Source organism: Myxine glutinosa, unplaced genomic scaffold, assembly GCF_964187855.1.
Source record: "Myxine glutinosa unplaced genomic scaffold, kmMyxGlut1.1 SCAFFOLD_541, whole genome shotgun sequence".
Lineage (NCBI taxonomy): Eukaryota > Metazoa > Chordata > Myxini > Myxiniformes > Myxinidae > Myxine > Myxine glutinosa.
The window spans coordinates 157,730-176,160 of NW_027616638.1; the positions used below are offsets into that span (position 1 = coordinate 157,730).

The 18,431-nt window shown below is 45.1% G+C and overlaps 1 protein-coding gene across 1 annotated transcript in view; it reads right to left on the minus strand.

Annotated features, from left to right (window-relative positions):
* Positions 1-18,431, minus strand: part of LOC137419056 (E3 ubiquitin-protein ligase Midline-1-like) — a 127,072-nt gene that overhangs the window by 98,977 nt on the left and 9,664 nt on the right. The gene's annotated exons all lie outside the window — the stretch shown is intronic.

Consider the following 18,431-nt stretch of genomic DNA (forward strand, 5'->3'; position numbering starts at 1 on the left):
TCAAGTAAGCGTTTCTTATAACTGTCTACCAGTCTCTGACATCGACTGGGAGAAATTGTTGCCCACTCCTCCATGCAGAATTCTTTCAGCTGTGAAATGTTTGAGGGGTTGCTTGCATGCGCAGCTCGTTTCAAATCCCCCCACAACATCTCGATGGGATTTAGATCCGGGCTTTGACTTGGCCGTTCCAGAACCCTCCATTTCTTTCTTTTAAGCCATTCCTTGGTGGATTTACTGGTATGTTTAGGGTCATTGTCATGCTGCAAGGTCCAGGTTCAGTTGAACTTCAACTTTCTGACAGATGGCCTCACATTATCCTCAAGCACCCTCTGGTACAATGAAGAATTCATAGTGGATTATATGATGGTGAGCTGCGCAGGCCCTGATGCAGCAAAGCTGCCCCAAACCATAATATTTCCACCACCATGCTTTTACAGTTGGTATCAGGTTGTTGTGGTCAAATGCTGTCTTTGGTTTTCACCAAACATGTCTTCTGGTGCTGTGGCCAAATAGCTCTACCTTAGACTCATCTGTCCAGAGCACATTGTTCCAGAAGTGCTGGTCTTTGCCTAGGTGTTCATTGGCAAACTTTAGTCTTGCCCTGATGTTCTTTCTGGACAGCAAAGGTTTCCTCCTGGCACACCTCCCATGTAGACAAAATTTGTGCAGCCTCTTTCTAATGATAGACTCGTGCACTTTGACATCAACAGTGGCAAGAGCTACCTGTAGGTCCCGTGATGACATTCTGGGGTTCTTAGAGACCTCTTTCAGCATCTTGCGGTCTGCTCTCGCGCTGAACTTGCTGGGGCGGCCTGGCCTGAACAAGTTGGCAGTTGTTTGGAATCTTCTCCACTTGTAGATGATCTTCCGGACAGTCGAATTATTGATTTCAAATTGTTTGGAGAACTTTTTTAATCCCTTCCCAGACTCGTAGGCATCTATAACCTTCTTTCTGAAGGCCTCAGAGAGCTCTTTTGATCTAGGCATGGTGACGCTGCACACTTCAACAACAAAGAGCAAACCAAACTAAATGTCTGAGGTTTAAAGGGGAACGGACATGAGTATAGACATCAAATGCTTAAGATTAATTAATTGTAGCAACAAAAAAGATTAAGTTTGGCGCAAAAATTGTTGCTCTGGCATGCGTGTATCGTGAGATATCCGAGTTTTAAAATGCCAATAGCAGACGATTTCTCTCGCGCCGGCCGGCATCTCGCATTGATCTGCCCTCCACGATGTGACGTCATCGGAGGAAGCTGATGTGACTGGGCAATAGTAAACAATGGCAGACATCGACTCTGATAGTTGCGTAAGTCTGGATATCAGCGATATTTCTGACCAATCTGATGCAGAAAATGAAGAGAAAGTTAATAATCTTGGGGAATCACACTCGATTTTCCCATACAGATTCGAACCATACCGTCCAGAGAGTGAAGAAGAGAAATCGTCGGACACAGACACAATGGCGATCGATTTTGATCTCGGGCACCTCCAAAATACTGAATGGTATTCATTTTTATGTCTCTTTTTTAATTGAAAAAGTTTCTTTTTCTGGTCAATGGAATACATAACTAATATTTAATTAATGTTCGGTGCCGTGAGGCAAGAAATTGATAGAAACACAGAAACGAAATACGACTTTATTGACTTAGTGCAGCACTGCAGGTGTATCAGTTGTAATTGTATCATTATAGCACTCTCTATAATGCAAACAATCTCTGTGTTTCTGTGTGTCTGTCTGTGACTGCTGTTTCTCGACAACCACTGGTCCGATCTAAGTGAAACTTGCCAGGTATATTGCTGGGGACCCGAGGATGTGCCTTTTCAAGGTTTGCTATTAATCGGACAAGTGGTTACCAAGTTATGGCCATTTATTTAGCAAACACATACGTTTTGTACGTGAACGAAGGAACAGCGAAGGACGAGAGCGAGGGACGGCGAAGGACGAGAGCGAAGACCGAAGGAACGATGCAAGTTTTAATTTTTCTTTGCACGTACGGTCAAGCGACAGCAAAGGAACCGCGTGTGTGTTTGTTGTTTCTGCCTCGCGGTTTGAAAATTGAATACTTGGCCATTAAAACTAATTTGCGATTAATCGTAACTGCGATATGCGAACTCCGGACAGTGAGGCCTTATTTTTGATACGTACATCACCGTACATATGTCCACGTACTTACTTCCCCGCACGTACGGGCACGCACTAGCAGCAGCGACACAACGACTGGGCATGATTCCAACTGATCGTAACGAAAACAAAGCGATGTTCTGATCATCACGAAGCCAACAAGGCTTTAAGAACGAAACACTGGGTTACTTCGCAAACGTCATTTCCGGTTTGCGGTTTTGACAAAAACGATTTTGCTTGTTCGGCGATATTTTGACAAATTCTAATAAAACCGCGAAGATATTTGTGAAATGAACTCAATAGAAGTGTTCAAGATACGTTTATGTTTCGAAATCTGCAAAGTTGTGTTGGTCGTGTCCGTTCTTTAAATAAGACATGTTACTCCAAGGTCCTCTCTAACGATGTTCTAATCATTTGCACCTGAGCTGGTGCACCTGATTCTAATTTTAGGCATTTGAAGTAGTGATAAATGTAGGGGTGTACTTACTTTTTCCACATGCGAAATTTGCATTTATGTTTATTTAAATTATACAATGGACTACAAAATGTAAATGTTTCATGATATTTGTTATATTATATCACCTTTATCAATCAATATTGTTGAAATGAAGATCAAATAGCTGTATGTTGAAATATGTTGAAAAAGTCAAAACTTTACATGGGGTGTACTTACTTTTTCACGTGACTGTATACATATATATTGTTGCAGCCACAAATTCCGGGGCTTGCTAAATGGGGAGCCTTGGTTCCCCCCCACCCTACCCCCCCCTCCCCTCCCCGGCCTACTGGGCCTGAGTCAATCGGGCACGGATAACTCCATGACCTGAGCAGTGCCAATTAATCTACCAGGTTCCCTGGGGTCCTCAGTCCAATTAATGTTTACATTTGGGTCACGTCATTTTCCAACCGGGTCTCGCACCCTCGATATGCACTGCTCTTATCTTTTAAATCTTGATGAGATGCAGCTTTGCAAAAACCTCCAGTGCACATCGGACATGGACTGGAGCCAATTAATTAGTTGTGGTAGAAAACCTCCCAGATGAACATCACAGGCGGACTGTGCTAGACCAACAGAAGAAAGGACAGGCACAGAGAGATCGGGAGAACAATCAACAATGAAGCGCTTAATTTATAAGGATGAGGGGATGAGGGGACGAGGGGGGAGGATATCACCAACAAAAGCCATTCAATGGTCCAAGCAGATTCAAAATGGACAAGGGATCAATAATGCATAAGGGATTAACTAGATTACTAGAAAGACACTCTTTCACATCACGACGTCAACCGATATGCCTCTGCCCAAAATATTACATCATTATACATACATGTACAAAGTTTGATTTAAATCCCTTCAGCTATTCTCAAGTTATCACATTTTTACCTGACATGACATCAGACCTTTGACCTCTTGATGCTATAATCCAATCAGTTCATCTTTGCATCATTATACATACCTGTACCAAGTTTGACATGGATCCCTGAAGCCGTTCTAAAGTTATCGTGGTGATGAAATAATTCTCTCTGCTCACCTTCACTCCTTCATTCCTCTTTTCTCCCGCCTCTGGAACAAACTCCCTCACTCTCTTCAATCCCACTCCACCCTCCAGGTCTTTAAAACAGCTGTTCACCACCATCTCTTATCTTCCCCCATCCAAAACCTTGATCTTTTCTACCCATGCTAATTTCACCCCAATTCCACTTTTTTGAAATACCAACTTCTGTCCTGGGATTCCTTGGTGTTCTTGTGTTTTGTACTTCTCCCTCCCCCCCCCCTTCCCACGCCTCCTCCCCCCGGGCCCTCTCCCTTCCACGCATCTCCCTGCTCTCGGATGTTGTGTTTGTGTGCTTCCCCATCTCTCCCCATCTTGTCTTCCGCTCCCTCTTTTTATATGTTTTGTTTGTCTGGTTGATTTGTTTGTGAGAGAAATGTTAGCTCTTTACGAGCCTCGATTCAGTATACAAAAAAAAAAAAAAAAAAAAAAAAAATTTGTAACTTAACATGACCTCTGATCTATGACCACTTGACCCCAAAATCAAACCAGTTTATCTTTGCATCGTACTATAATTATACGAAATTTGTTGAAAATCCATGAGTGGTTGACAAGTTAGCCTGGTAGTATAATTTTTTACATCAAGGGACATCTGACATTTCACCTTTGAACTCTTCACCCCAAAATATAATCAGTTGATCTTTACATCATGATACATACCTGTACCAAGTTTTAATTAGATCCCTTTAGCAGTTCTCACGTGATAAATCTATTACAGACTTTGACCTTTGACCTCTTGACCCCAAAAATCAAATACGTTAATCTTTGTATCATAACACATACTTGTACCAACTTTGGTCAGAATCCCATCACTGGTTCACAAGTTATCGCGGCAACATAATTTTTTACCTAACATGACCTTTGCCTTTGACCTCGTTGCGCCAAAATCTAATCAGTTCATCGATACCTTATACATACCTGCACCAAGTTTGACTAAGATCCCTTCAGCCGTTCTCAAGTTATCGCGGTAATGAAAACCTATCACGGACAGATGGACGAACAGCCTGAAAACATAATGCCAGACGGACAAGACAAGACTTCGTCGACGGAGGCATAAAAATGGGCAAATCACAGGGACAAAGAGCAGAGTTGTCCTGATCTACATCGTTTATACTCCTTACCTATATTCACAACACAAGGGCACAAATCAGACTCATCACGAGGAAGCGGAGATAAAGAAAACAGAGATAGAGCAGTCGCTAAGGTGGGGGGTAAAGAGGAGGACTACTTCGTTGGGATGGGTGCTGAGGAGGTGCAGGTCTGGTGCAAGAAAGAAAATGGAAAGTGATGCATATCTGGAGGGTCGTATGTTGTAATATAGTTGTCTTATGCTGTAATATGGTTGTCGTATGTTGTAATATGGTTGTTGCATGTCGTATATGGTTGTTGTATGTTGTAATATGGTTGTTGTATGTTGTAATATGGTTGTTGTATGTTGTAATATGGTTGTTGTATGTTTTAATATGGTTGTTGTATGTTGTAATATGGTTGTTGTATGTTGTAATATGGTTGTTGTATGTTGTAATATGGTTGTTGTATGTTGTAATATGGTTGTTGTATGTTGCAATATGGTTGTTGTATGCTGTAATATGGTTATGTATGTTGTAATATGGTTGTTGTATGATGTAATATGGCTGCTGTATGTTGTAATATGGTTGATGTATGTTGTAATATGGTTGCTATATGTTGTAATATGGTTCCCGCATGTAGTAATATGGTTGCTGCATGTTGTAATATGGCTGCTGCATGTTGTAATATGGTTGCTGCATGTTGTAATATGGTTGCTGCATGTTGTAATATGGTTGCTGCATGTTGTAATATGGTTGCTGCATGTTGTAATATGGTTGCTGCATGTTGTAATATGGTTGCTGCATGTTGTAATATGGTTGCTGCATGTTGTAATATGGCTGCTGCATGTTGTAATATGGTTGCTGCATGTTGTAATATGGTTGCTGCATGTTGTAATATGGTTGCTGCATGTTGTAATATGGTTGCTGCATGTTGCAATATGGTTGCTGCATGTTGTAATATGGTTTCTGCATGTTGTAATATGGTTGCTGCATGTTGTAATATGGCTGCTGCATGTTGTAATATGGTTGCTGCATGTTGTAATATGGTTGCTGCATGTTGTAATATGGTTGCTGTATGATGTAATATGGTTGCTGCATGTTGTAATATGGTTGCTGCATGTTGTAATATGGTTGTTGTGTGTTGTAATATAGTTGTTGTGTGTTGTAATATGGTTGCTGCATGTTGTAATATGGTTGTTGTGTGTTGTAATATAGTTGTTGTGTGTTGTAATATGGTTGCTGCATGTTGTAATGTGTTTTTTTATGTTGTAATGTTTGCTGTATGTTGTAATATAGTTGTTGTATGTTGTAATATAGTTGTTGTATGTTGTAATATAGTTGCTGTATGTTGTAATATAGTTGCTGTATGTTGTAATATGGCTGTTGTACGTTGTAATATGGTTGCTGTAATTTGTTTGTGCCCGAGTCGTGCTGTCAAATAACATCAGGTGGGTTGATTCAGCCTGTCATCCTTCTGATGTCGGCAAAATAAGAACCACGGTGTTTTGTGGTGAACCACAAAATAAGAACATCAGTGGCACGGCCACACTCCCAGCAATGATGCAAACATCCGCCTTTGGCTGCTAATGGAATATAACAATGCGTGTCGTTGGGTGCTGCCTCCACAGTTTAAACATGGTTGGGTTTCAAAAGGTGCAACGGAAACCTGGCAGTGTCCAACTCCGTGTGTGCAGGTGCAAGTTTGGATGTGTGTCTGGATGAGTTAGATGGATTTACCCTCCTGTTGGTCGGGGTTGGTATGCCCAAGATAAACTTACCCTCCTGTTGGTGGGGGTTAGGGGGTTGGTATGCCCAAGATCACCTTACCCTCCTGTTGGTGGGGGTTAGGGGGTTGGTATGCCCAAGATCACATTACCCTCCTGTTGGTAGGGGTTGGGGGGTTGGTATGCCCAAGATAACCTTACCCTCCTGTTAGTGGGGGTTAGGGGGTTGGTATGTCCAAGATCACCTTACCCTCCTCTTGGTGGGTGTTAGGGGGTTGGTATGCCCAAGATCACCTTATCCTCCTGTTGGTGGGGGTTAGGGGGTTGGTATGCCCAAGATCACCTTACCCTCCTGTTGGTAGGGGTTGGGGGGTTGGTATGCCCAAGATAACCTTACCCTCCTGTTAGTGGGGGTTAGGGGGTTGGTATGCCCAAGATCACCTTACCCTCCTCTTGGTGGGGGTTAGGGGGTTGGTATGCCCAAGATCACCTTATCCTCCTGTTGGTGGGGGTTAGGGGGTTGGTATGCCCAAGATCACCTTACCCTCCAGTTGGTGGGGGTTAGGGGGTTGGTATGCCCAAGATCACCTTACCCTCCTCTTGGTGGGGGTTAGGGGGTTGGTATGCCCAAGATCACCTTACCCTCCAGTTGGTGGGGGTTAGGGGGTTGGTATGCCCAAGATCACCTTACCCTCCTGTTGGTGGGGTTAGGGGGTTGGTATGCCCAAGATCACCTTATCATCCTGTTGGTGGGGGTTAGGGGGTTGGTATGCCCAAGATCACCTTACCCTCCAGTTGGTGGGGGTTAGGGGGTTGGTATGCCCAAGATCACCTTACCCTCCAGTTGGTGGGGGTTAGGGGGTTGGTATGCCCAAGATCACCTTACCCTCCAGTTAGTGGGGGTTAGGGGGTTGGTATGCCCAAGATCACCTTGCCCTCCAGTTGGTAGGGGTTAGGGGGTTGGTATGCCCAAGATCACCTTGCCCTCCAGTTGGTGGGGGTTAGGGGGTTGGTATGCCCAAGATCACCTAACCCTCCAGTTGGTGGGGGTTAGGGGGTTGGTATGCCCAAGATCACCTTACCCTCTGGTTGGTGGGGGTTAGGGGGTTGGTATGCCCAAGATCACCTTACCCTCCTGTTGGTGGGGGTTAGGGGGTTGGTATGCCCAAGATCACCTTACCCTCCAGTTGGTGGGGGTTAGGGGGTTGGTATGCCCAAGATCACCTTACCCTCCAGTTGGTGGGGGTTATGGGGTTGGTATGCCCAAGATCACCTGACCATCCTGTTGGTGGGGGTTGTGGGGTTGGTATGCCCAAGATCACCTTACCCTCCAGTTGGTGGGAGTTAGGGGGTTGGTATGCCCAAGATCACCTTACCCTCCTGTTGGGGGGGTTAGGGGGTTGGTATGCCCAAGATCACCTTACCCTCCTGTTGGTCGGGGTTAGGGGGTTGGTATGCCCAAGATCACCTTACCATCCTGTTGTTGGGGGTTAGGGGGTTGGTATGGCCAAGATCACCTTACCCTCCAGTTGGTGGGGGTTAGGGGGTTGATATGCCCAAGATCACCTTGCCCTCATGTTGGTGGGGGTTAGGGGGTTGGTATGCCCAAGATCACCTCACCTTCCTGTTGGTGGGGGTTTGGGGGTTGGTATGCCCAAGATCACCTTGCCCTCCAGTTGGTGGGGGTTATGGGGTTGGTATGCCCAAGATCACCTTGCCCTCCTGTTGGTGGGGGTTAGAAGGTTGGTATGCCCAAGATCACCTTGCCCTCCTGTTGGTGGGGATTAAGGGGTTGGTATGCCCAAGATCACCTTGCCCTCCTGTTGGTGGGAGTTAGGGGGTTGGTATGCCCAAGATCACCTTACCCTCCAGTTGGTGGGGGTTAGGGGGTTGGTATGCCTAAGATCACCTTGCCCTCCTATTGGTGGGGGTTAGAGGGTTGGTATGCCCAAGATCACCTTGCCCTCCTGTTGGTGGGAGTTAGGGGGTTGGTATGCCCAAGATCACCTTACCCTCCAGTTGGTGGGGGTTAGGGGGTTGGTATGCCTAAGATCACCTTACCCTCCTGTTGGTGGGGGTTAGGGGATTGGTATGCCCAAGATCACCTTGCCCTCCTGTTGGTGGGGTTTAGGGGGTTTGTATGCCCAAGATCACCTTACCTTCCAGTTGGTGGGGGTTAGGGGGTTGGTATGCCTAAGATCAACTTACCCTCCTGTTGGTGGGGGTTAGGGGATTGGTATGCCCAAGATCACCTTGCCCTCCTGTTGGTGGGGGTTAGGGGGTTGGTATGCCCAAGATCACCTTACCCTCCAGTTGGTGGGGGTTAGGGGGTTGGTATACCCAAGATCACCTTACCCTCCAGTTGGTGGGGGTTAGGGGGTTGGTATGCCCAAGCTCACCTTACCCTCCTGTTGGTGGGGGTTAGGGGGTTGGTATGCCCAAGATCACCTTGCCCTCCAGTTGGTGGGGGTTAGGGGGTTGGTATACCCAAGATCACCTTACCCTCCATTTGCTGGGGGTTAGGGGATTGGTATGCCCAAGATCACCTTTCCCTCCTGTTGGTGGGGGTTAGGGGGTTGGTATGCCCAAGATCACCTTGCCCTCCTGTTGGTGGGGCTTAGGGGGTTGGTATGCCCAAGATCACCTTACCCTCCAGTTGGTGGGGGTTAGGGGGTTGGTAAGCCCAAGATCACCTTACCCTCCTGTTCGTGGGGTTTAGGGGGTTGGTATGCCCAAGATCAGCTTGCACTCCAGTTGGTGGGGGTTAGGGGGTTGGTATCCCCAATATCACCTTGCCCTCCAGTTGGTGGGGGTTAGGGGGTTGGTATGCCCAAGATCAGCTTACCCTCCAGTTGGTGGGGGTTAGTATGCCCAAGATCACCTTGCCCTCCAGTTGGTGGGGGTTAGGGGGTTGGTATGCCCAAGATCACCTTGCCCTCCTGTTGGTGGGAGTTAGGGGGTTGGTATGCCCAAGATCACCTTACCCTCCAGTTGGTGGGGGTTAGGGGGTTGGTATGCCTAAGATCACCTTACCCTCCTGTTGGTGGGGGTTAGGGGATTGGTATGCCCAAGATCACCTTGCCCTCCTGTTGGTGGGGTTTAGGGGGTTTGTATGCCCAAGATCACCTTACCCTCCAGTTGGTGGGGGTTAGGGGGTTGGTATGCCTAAGATGAACTTACCCTCCTGTTGGTGGGGGTTAGGGGATTGGTATGCCCAAGATCACCTTGCCCTCCTGTTGGTGGGGGTTAGGGGGTTGGTATGCCCAAGATCACCTTACCCTCCAGTTGGTGGGGGTTAGGGGGTTGGTATACCCAAGATCACCTTACCCTCCAGTTGGTGGGGGTTAGGGGGTTGGTATGCCCAAGCTCACCTTACCCTCCTGTTGGTGGGGGTTAGGGGGTTGGTATGCCCAAGATCACCTTGCCCTCCAGTTGGTGGGGGTTAGGGGGTTGGTATACCCAAGATCACCTTACCCTCCATTTGCTGGGGGTTAGGGGGTTGGTATGCCCAAGATCACCTTTCCCTCCTGTTGGTGGGGGTTAGGGGGTTGGTATGCCCAAGATCACCTTGCCCTCCTGTTGGTGGGGCTTAGGGGGTTGGTATGCCCAAGATCACCTTACTCTCCAGTTGGTGGGGGTTAGGGGGTTGGTAAGCCCAAGATCACCTTACCCTCCTGTTGGTGGGGTTTAGGGGGTTGGTATGCCCAAGATCAGCTTGCACTCCAGTTGGTGGGGGTTAGGGGGTTGGTATCCCCAATATCACCTTGCCCTCCAGTTGGTGGGGGTTAGGGGGTTGGTATGCCCAAGATCAGCTTACCCTCCAGTTGGTGGGGGTTAGTATGCCCAAGATCACCTTGCCCTCCAGTTGGTGGGGGTTAGGGGGTTGGTATGCCCAAGATCACCTTGCCCTCCTGTTGGTGGGGGTTAGGGGGTTGGTATGCCCAAGATCACCTTGCCCTCCTGTTGGTGGGGGTTAGGGGGTTGGTATGCCCAAGATCACCTTACCCTCCAGTTGGTGGGGTTTAGGGGGTTGGTATGCCCAAGATCACCTTGCCCTCCTGTTGGTGGGGGTTAGGGGTTGGTATGCCCAAGATCACCTTACCCTCCTGTTGGTGGGGGTTAGGAGGTTGGTATGTCCAAGATCACCTTACCCTCCTGTTGGTGGGGGTTAGGGGGTTGGTATACCCAATATCACCATGCCCTCCAGTTGGTGGGGGTTAGTGGGTTGGTATGCCCAAGATCAGCTTACCCTCCAGTTGGTGGGGGTTAGTATGCCCAAGATCACCTTGCCCTCCAGTTGGTGGGGGTTAGGGGGTTGGTATGCCCAAGATCACCTTGCCCTCCTGTTGGTGGGGGTTAGGGGGTTGGTATGCCCAAGATCACCTTGCCCTCCTGTTGGTGGGGGTTAGGGGGTTGGTATGCCCAAGATCACCTTACCCTCCAGTTGGTGGGGTTTAGGGGGTTGGTATGCCCAAGATCACCTTGCCCTCCTGTTGGTGGGGGTTAGGGGTTGGTATGCCCAAGATCACCTTACCCTCCTGTTGGTGGGGGTTAGGGGGTTGGTATGTCCAAGATCACCTTACCCTCCTGTTGGTGGGGGTTAGGGGTTGGTATGCCCAAGATCACCTTACCCTCCTGTTGGTGGGGGTTAGGGGGTTGGTATGTCCAAGATCACCTTACCCTCCTGTTGGTGGGGGTTAGGGGGTTGATATTCCCAAGATCACCTTACCCTCCGGTTGGTGGGGGTTAGGGGGTTGGTATTACCAAGATCACTTTACCCTCCTGTTGGAGGGGGTTAGGGGGTTGGTATTCCCAAGATCACCTTACCCTCCTGTTGGTGGGGGTTCGTGGGTTGGTATTCCCAAGATCACCTTACCCTCCTGTTGGTGGGAGTTAGGGGGTTGGTAATCCCAGGTTCACCTTGCCCTCTTGTTCGGGGAGGGATGTTGAAGGTATATGCTCTCATTCCAATATGGAATGTTTTGACAAGTTTCTCCTCTCACCACTAATCCTCCCCAGGTAAAGTCTCATTTATTGAACTGCATTATTTGTTGTAAATTATTCATTGGATGTAATCGATAACTTTGTATCTATTGTAATCCCGTGTGTTGTGTTGAGTTGGTGAATCCATCATTTGATGGGATTTTCCTTGAGTATTCACATAAAGAACATTCCCCGAGTATTAACATTCGGAATAATCATTCAGTGTATTAAATGAAATGACAAACTGTAGAAGATCATCAGAAGGTGCTGTGGAATAATAAATATTCATATTGACAGTTGGTAATATTGCTAAAATTACCTCTCAAGTGATCTTGTGTAAAATATGTTTTACGGTGCAGTCTGGTAAAACTTGGGAGCCAAGATGATTAAAGACAGCATCTGTTCCTGTCAAAATAGCCTTTGTTCCATTTATGGAGAAATACCAGGCTCAGTGGTGCTCACTAGAGCCATGAGGTGGAAGCATTTCTCAGGGGGTATAATTTAGGGACAGATTAACACTTTTGGATATAGGACCAGGGCATAAATGCCGCTGGGCAATTCCTTCTCCAAGGTCATGAGAAAGTGACCTCCCTCGATAGGCACTGGTCTCATAGAGTCAAATATGGCTCTATGGACGGGAAACAGATGCCTCGGGGCGTCTATATCTGGGGGACTATTTGCCTGGCTGAACTCTGCATTCCAAGGCTCTTAAGATCAAAGGAGTTTTTGCTTTATAACCAAGAGAGCAACTGGTTGAACTGTGTGTGCAACTGTTTGAGCAACTGAAAGAACTGTTCAACTGAGAAGAGTGCGAGCTCCAACCAAGACCGGCAGAACGACGTCGTTAAGATCTAGAATTAGTACGTTTTATTTTATACAACAAACTCTCTAAAGTCAATAAAACATTGATTTGTTGAAACAGGTTTTTGAGTTTCTTTGGAGTTCAGTTGCTGGAGTTCAGTTGGAGTTTAGTAGTACATCAAAGAATTCTCCTACAAGTTGGTGGTCCTAGCATGGAGATCGACTGCCCAGGTGTACAAGGTAAGCATCCCATCTTGTGTCATCTGTACAGTACTATGCGAACCTGCTTAGTTGTTCAGTTCTGCTTAGTTGCTCAGTTTTTGTGTATATGTTATGTGGTAGGTGGGCCACACCACAAGGTGTACCTCTTTGAGGTATGTGGAAAGCCCCAGGACATTTCAGGAATATCATGACGATTTTTTACGATTTTTTTCTTCCCCCCCCCCCCCCCCCAAAAATTAATTTTTCTCTTTGTTTTCCAAAAAAAAATTCTATCTGGTTTCGGTACATTTTACGAGTTCAAAGAGCCACTAACGGACCCCCTGGGGCGTTAGAGAAAGGGTGTTGCGTTCGTTCAGTCATGTAAAACTGAAATATTATACAATATGGTGTACTACTGTAAAATGATGTAAATAAGGTCGACCTGGGGACTGGGGTGTACATACATTTTAATACGGACAAAATGGCGATTTTTGTTATGTTTAACGTTGTTTGAGGTGCAGTCCTGAGATATCTGCTCGTCCTTTTTTTGTTTGCCGATTCGAAATTATGTTGAGTTCCTATAGTTGAGACTTCTATAGTATTCCTATGGTGAGCTCCATTTATTTAGATTTGGTCATGGTGGACGAGCGGATAAAATGACGAATGCTGCGGCAGGAGCAATAGAAAGTGATTTTTTTCTTTTTTTAAATTTTTTAAACGATGATTCGCTATTTTAACGACTTTTTGTAAATATGTATACTGATTGGTCAGGAAGTGCGTGGCTTGATAGCCCTGCGGGTGGTTTGGACGCGCGTCTGCATTTTTATGCACATTTATGTGTGTGATTGGCCAAATGTGCTCCTACGAACACAGAAAATTTGAATCTTACGATGTTCTGACAGGGCATGAATTGATGACGTGCACCATCAATTCATTTTTACCATGTAAGACAGTAATGTAATTTTTTAAAAAGTTTTCCATGTAATCTCCATGTAAGATTCGCACACACTGATGGCGGTAATTGCATCCCGCCACTGGCTTAGATCGACGTGCAGGCTGGTCCCTATGGCAACCGCGTGGGGACTGGTGTGCAAATGCCTCCAGGTCCCGTTGTTCACGTATTACATACAGGATCAGAAGCAAAAAAAAATTCTCAATGTAACCTCTCTCTCCCTATCTTTCCTTTTTCCTTTCTCCCAGCCTTCCTACCTCCCCCACCCCTCATTCACCCCCATCTCATCATCATCCATCCACATCCACATCCACATCAGTCATCCTCTCCCGCCCCACCCAGCCTTACTCCTCCCAACCTGCCACTCCTCCGCCCCATCCCTTTGCCTCACTTCTCTCTCCTCCCCTACCATACCTGTTTCTTCCCAATCTGTGCTCCCGCCCTCCCCCCCCTCCCTCCTTACATTTCCCGCCCCCTCCATCCTAACTCTAATCGTCACCCTCACCCCATCCCACCATTATCCAACCCCCTCCCTGCCCGCTTTCTTCCCTCCTGCGTCCCTTTCCCCTTCCTTCTTTTTCTCTCCAAACCTACCTGTTACCTCTATATTTGCATCCTGATTAGGAAAATATACTTTTTAGGATTTTCTTTCATTATAGCGGCGGCCATGTTGGATGACAGCTAAAATTCATTCGATTAATATAAAAATTAATGAGAGGCAATCCATGCCACTGGGATGCAGAATCTCTAAAAGGTAGAATCATGGAATGTACATTTGATAATTTCATATTTTCACCTGTCTCTTATCATCAATATTATTAAGAGATCATCTCTCCTGTTGTTGTTTTTTTCTTTTTCCTTCTCTCTCTTTTCTTTGTTAGCCCTCTCTCTCCATCTCAATCTTTCTGTTTCCCTTTCTCTCTCTTCATTTCTTACTTGATCTTACAGGTTGAGGCTCATACAACAGCTAATGTAATTAAGCACCATGGACCATGCTGTGAAAATTTATTTTGGATTCGGAATGCTTCGTTTGTTCCAATTTTCTTTGCCCCCGACCCATCCCCCCCCTCCCCCGGGCTCACTCCCCCCTTGCCCTACCCCTTTTCTTTCATTGTCCCACCCCCCCAAGCTTTCTCCTCCTTCGTTGCATCCTACACCTCCTCCTATCACTCCTGCTACTCCCATGCCCCACTCTTTTTCCTCCCCTCTTTTCTCTCGCTCTTTCACCTGTCTTTTACCTGTTTTCCCCTTCCATTATTCCTTCCTCCCCCCTTCCCTCCCTCCCACCCCCCTTCTTTCACACCCTTATGGAACCTTCTTGTTAGGTATAGTTATCATTGTTTTTTTTCATTGTTGATTATACCACGTGGATGTGATGATACAGGAAATGTTTGTCCTCTGAAATGGATGATTACGGTATGACTATGATTATGATAATAATGATAATCGTTATGATAATGATTTAAAAAGAAATCATGACATTGTTATGATTGACAGAAATGAGATCATGAAGTTCTCAGTATAAAATGATTGCTTGGGCTAAAGGATAGTTTTGAGCCCTGAAGGATTAATGATGCATTACAAGTCTTGGGGCTAAATAAAAGGGTCAAAATTTCAGTATGATTCGATTAAATTGGTAAATATTATGAATTAATTGTCATTCATTGGTAGAACATTTCAGGAGTTTTACAAAATTTTAATTGTCAAGAAGTTTGGGTACCATTTAAATTGGGACATTTCCCAATGAACTGTTTCATATCTGTCTGATCAATTTTGGCTGATTGTCTCACAAATGAAGGGTTGAGTTGCCTCCAGTGGTTGTTAAACTTGAATTTGTGATATAATGGCCAGACAAGATTGAAAAATATGTCAAATATGATCCAGAGGCAGAATGGTGATTTGTCAATTGACGAAAGGTATGGGTCAAAGGTGACGACCAATGATCATATATCTCCGTCAGTGGATGGAACTTTTGGCAACATTGAGAAAAGGCTTAGGTATAGAGTTATCTGATTGATTAATGTGATTTATTGATGAATATTGATAAATTTATTGAAATTGAATAATTGAATTGATTTAATCGAATAAATTGATTGATGGATAAAAGTGCGGTCTCAAGAAAGAAGCTTTGAGATATTTGTGAAACATCAATGTGAAGACAACCTTGGAAAACGAGCAAGGTGGGGAGTCTATAGTTATATAGTTATATTATATGTGGTTATTTTCTGTTTGATTCCCCCTCAACAGAACGAAATACCTGCTGACCCATTTCTTACTGATCCAGACTCATCTGCAACACCGATCAGTGAGATTGGGGTGTGGAAAAGCCACAGGACAGGGAGACTCTCTGGAAATCACCTGAAGTCATCGATTGAAAAGGTGGAGAGATACTTCCTGGGAGACCACAGAGTGGAGCTTATAGGAATAAGCTAGGAAACAACGCATTCAACGCTACTCTGTATAAGGTGGAACAAACTTCAGAGATTTTTGCAGTACACACAGTTGATAGTGGGTACAGGTGTAGTCCGATGTGTAGTCCTAGTAGTTATTTGGTACATTGAGTGAGTATAGAGTGTTACTCACACACAGGCAAAATGGGAAGTGGACTCTGCAAGGATAAACAAGGTCAATTAGACTTGAGTCAAAGAGGTGCTTGTATCAACTCCATGTATCAGAAATATGGTGCAGAATCACTTAAAGATGTGGAATCCTGGCATCAATGGACAAAAGGACGAAAAAGGGAATTCTGGAAGGATGGCACTTTTGACAGGAACATATTGGAAACACTCAGCGAAGAATTGGAAGCAAGAGGGAAACAGAAGTTCAAAGTGGATTGGCAACCATTATATTACTGGGACGTTGAGTCTAGGGACAGGGAGACCAAAGCAAAGATGGGGGGTTTCAAGAAAGAGGTGAAACAGATACAGCATAGGTTGGGCAAGGTATCCACTCAGATGCCTCTTGAAGTTAGCAATGGAAAGTGATCCCAGCCCAAATTGTACCCAGAAGCAAGGTCATACGAGATAAATGAACTGGAAGAGGAAACTCCTCCACCCTATCGGAGAAATATTGTATATCAGCCACAGGTAGTACGTGTACCTGTACCTGCCGAAAGACCAGAACAGAGTGCAGTGATTGGTTCTAGTCAACAGAGGACAGGTGAAAGAAGTGACCCATCTGAGGTAACTACCCAAGAGGGTGCAATTGGGGCACAGGAACAGATTCAGAGACAGGAACCGACTCAAAGTGGGCAAGCGATGCAACCAGCTGCCATACCTTTATCATACTCTCCATTTTACCATACAAGGAGTAAGGGTCGTGTGATAAATGCCAATCAATCCAACGATCAATGTGATTGGCTAGTGAACAATCAAAACTTGACTCTCTCACAGGGAGGTTTTGAGCAATGTGGTGTTATGAATTTTCCTCAGCGGCAATTTACAGGGGCGAATCAGGAACGCCCAGATCTGATGTATAGACCATGGCAGGTACATCAATTGAAGGCATTGCAGAGTAGTATGCCCTCAATTAAAACAGATCCACTTCAATTCGCGGAGGAGCTGCGATTGATTGTGGAAACTCAATTGCTGACTGCATGGGATATGGAAATACTTTTGAAGTGGTTAATTCCTAATACCACCACTTTGAGAAACTTAATGCATGAGGCAAACTGGGTAAATGCGGAAGATGGACAGTTAGACATGCCCACGGAGGCTAGGACAGCACAGATAAATAGATTGATAGAGGCCATACAAAAATTGCCACCCGTGACGGATTGGAACAAAGTGGTTACATGCAAGCAGAAATCAGGCGAAGATGCTAGCGATTATTTGGACAGATTGCGAGATGTTTTCCGATTATATTCAGGAATAGACCGAGCACAAATTGACAATGCCTTGAAACCTCTTTTTATTAATGGTCTGTTGCCCAAATTGAAGAGCGAAGTGGAAAGACAGTGTATTGCTTGGGAAGGCAAGCCGATGCAAGAAATATTGAATTATGCCTTGCATCATCAGCGAATTCAAGCCAGGAACAGTGCTGTAAATGCCGAAAAATTGATGCAACTACAGACACAAGCCCTGATGACTACGAATCAACGCAATAGGTTTTCTGGGCAACAATGCAGCAATGCAGTAGGAGATAACCAGAGATTGGAGTGGCAACCCAGAGACCAAGAGATGCAGCCCAGAAATACAAGTGAACAGGTGGACAGACCAGCCAATGACAGAAATCGATGTTTTAATTGTGGAGAAATGGGACATTGGAAGAGGAGATGCCTATATATTAACCAAAGACAATTTCGATAGGACAAACCAAGCTCAAGGGTACCAGTGTTTACCGGTACCTCCGATAATGATTAGGCCTTCATTGCTGCAGATCCCAAATGACGACTGGCCTCAACAGATTAAATCATTAGACCAACATGAATAACTGTTGATGCTTCTTGTGTCTGAAAAGTTTTCGGAGCAAGAATGATTTTTACTTTTTTTGCTTGTTAGCGAATTAATAATTAATTGATCAAATGCCAAAATTGGATATATATTTTTTGGAACATGAATTAAAAGATCCAGAATTAGAGTTCATTCTGGAAGCCTCATATTTGTCAATTATAAATGTGGTTTTAGGGAGCATTTTGGGAAAAACAATTTTTTAAAATTTACAAAAGTGTGGAACATTGCTTTGCAAATTTTTTGGAAACCAAGTGACAAGCGTCACATGATCATCAGGTGGGAATTTTGGACTATTGTTTTGCATGATTGATAGGTCAGTGGTCGACTGACATGTTAATGGGTGTGTTGTCAAATTTGGATAAATTATTGTGGGAATCCAAAGGGTAATTTCAATTTGACATTATAGGGGTTTTCTAAAAATAAACTTTTTGTCTATTTGTGTATTAGCGTTTCTAAAATTAAAGGACAAATTTTTACGAAATTGAAATAAAATTGACACCCATCTTGATCTGTTAATAATGGTTCCAACGCAAACAAATATACATAATGCATGGGTTTGTGTATTTTTGTGTGT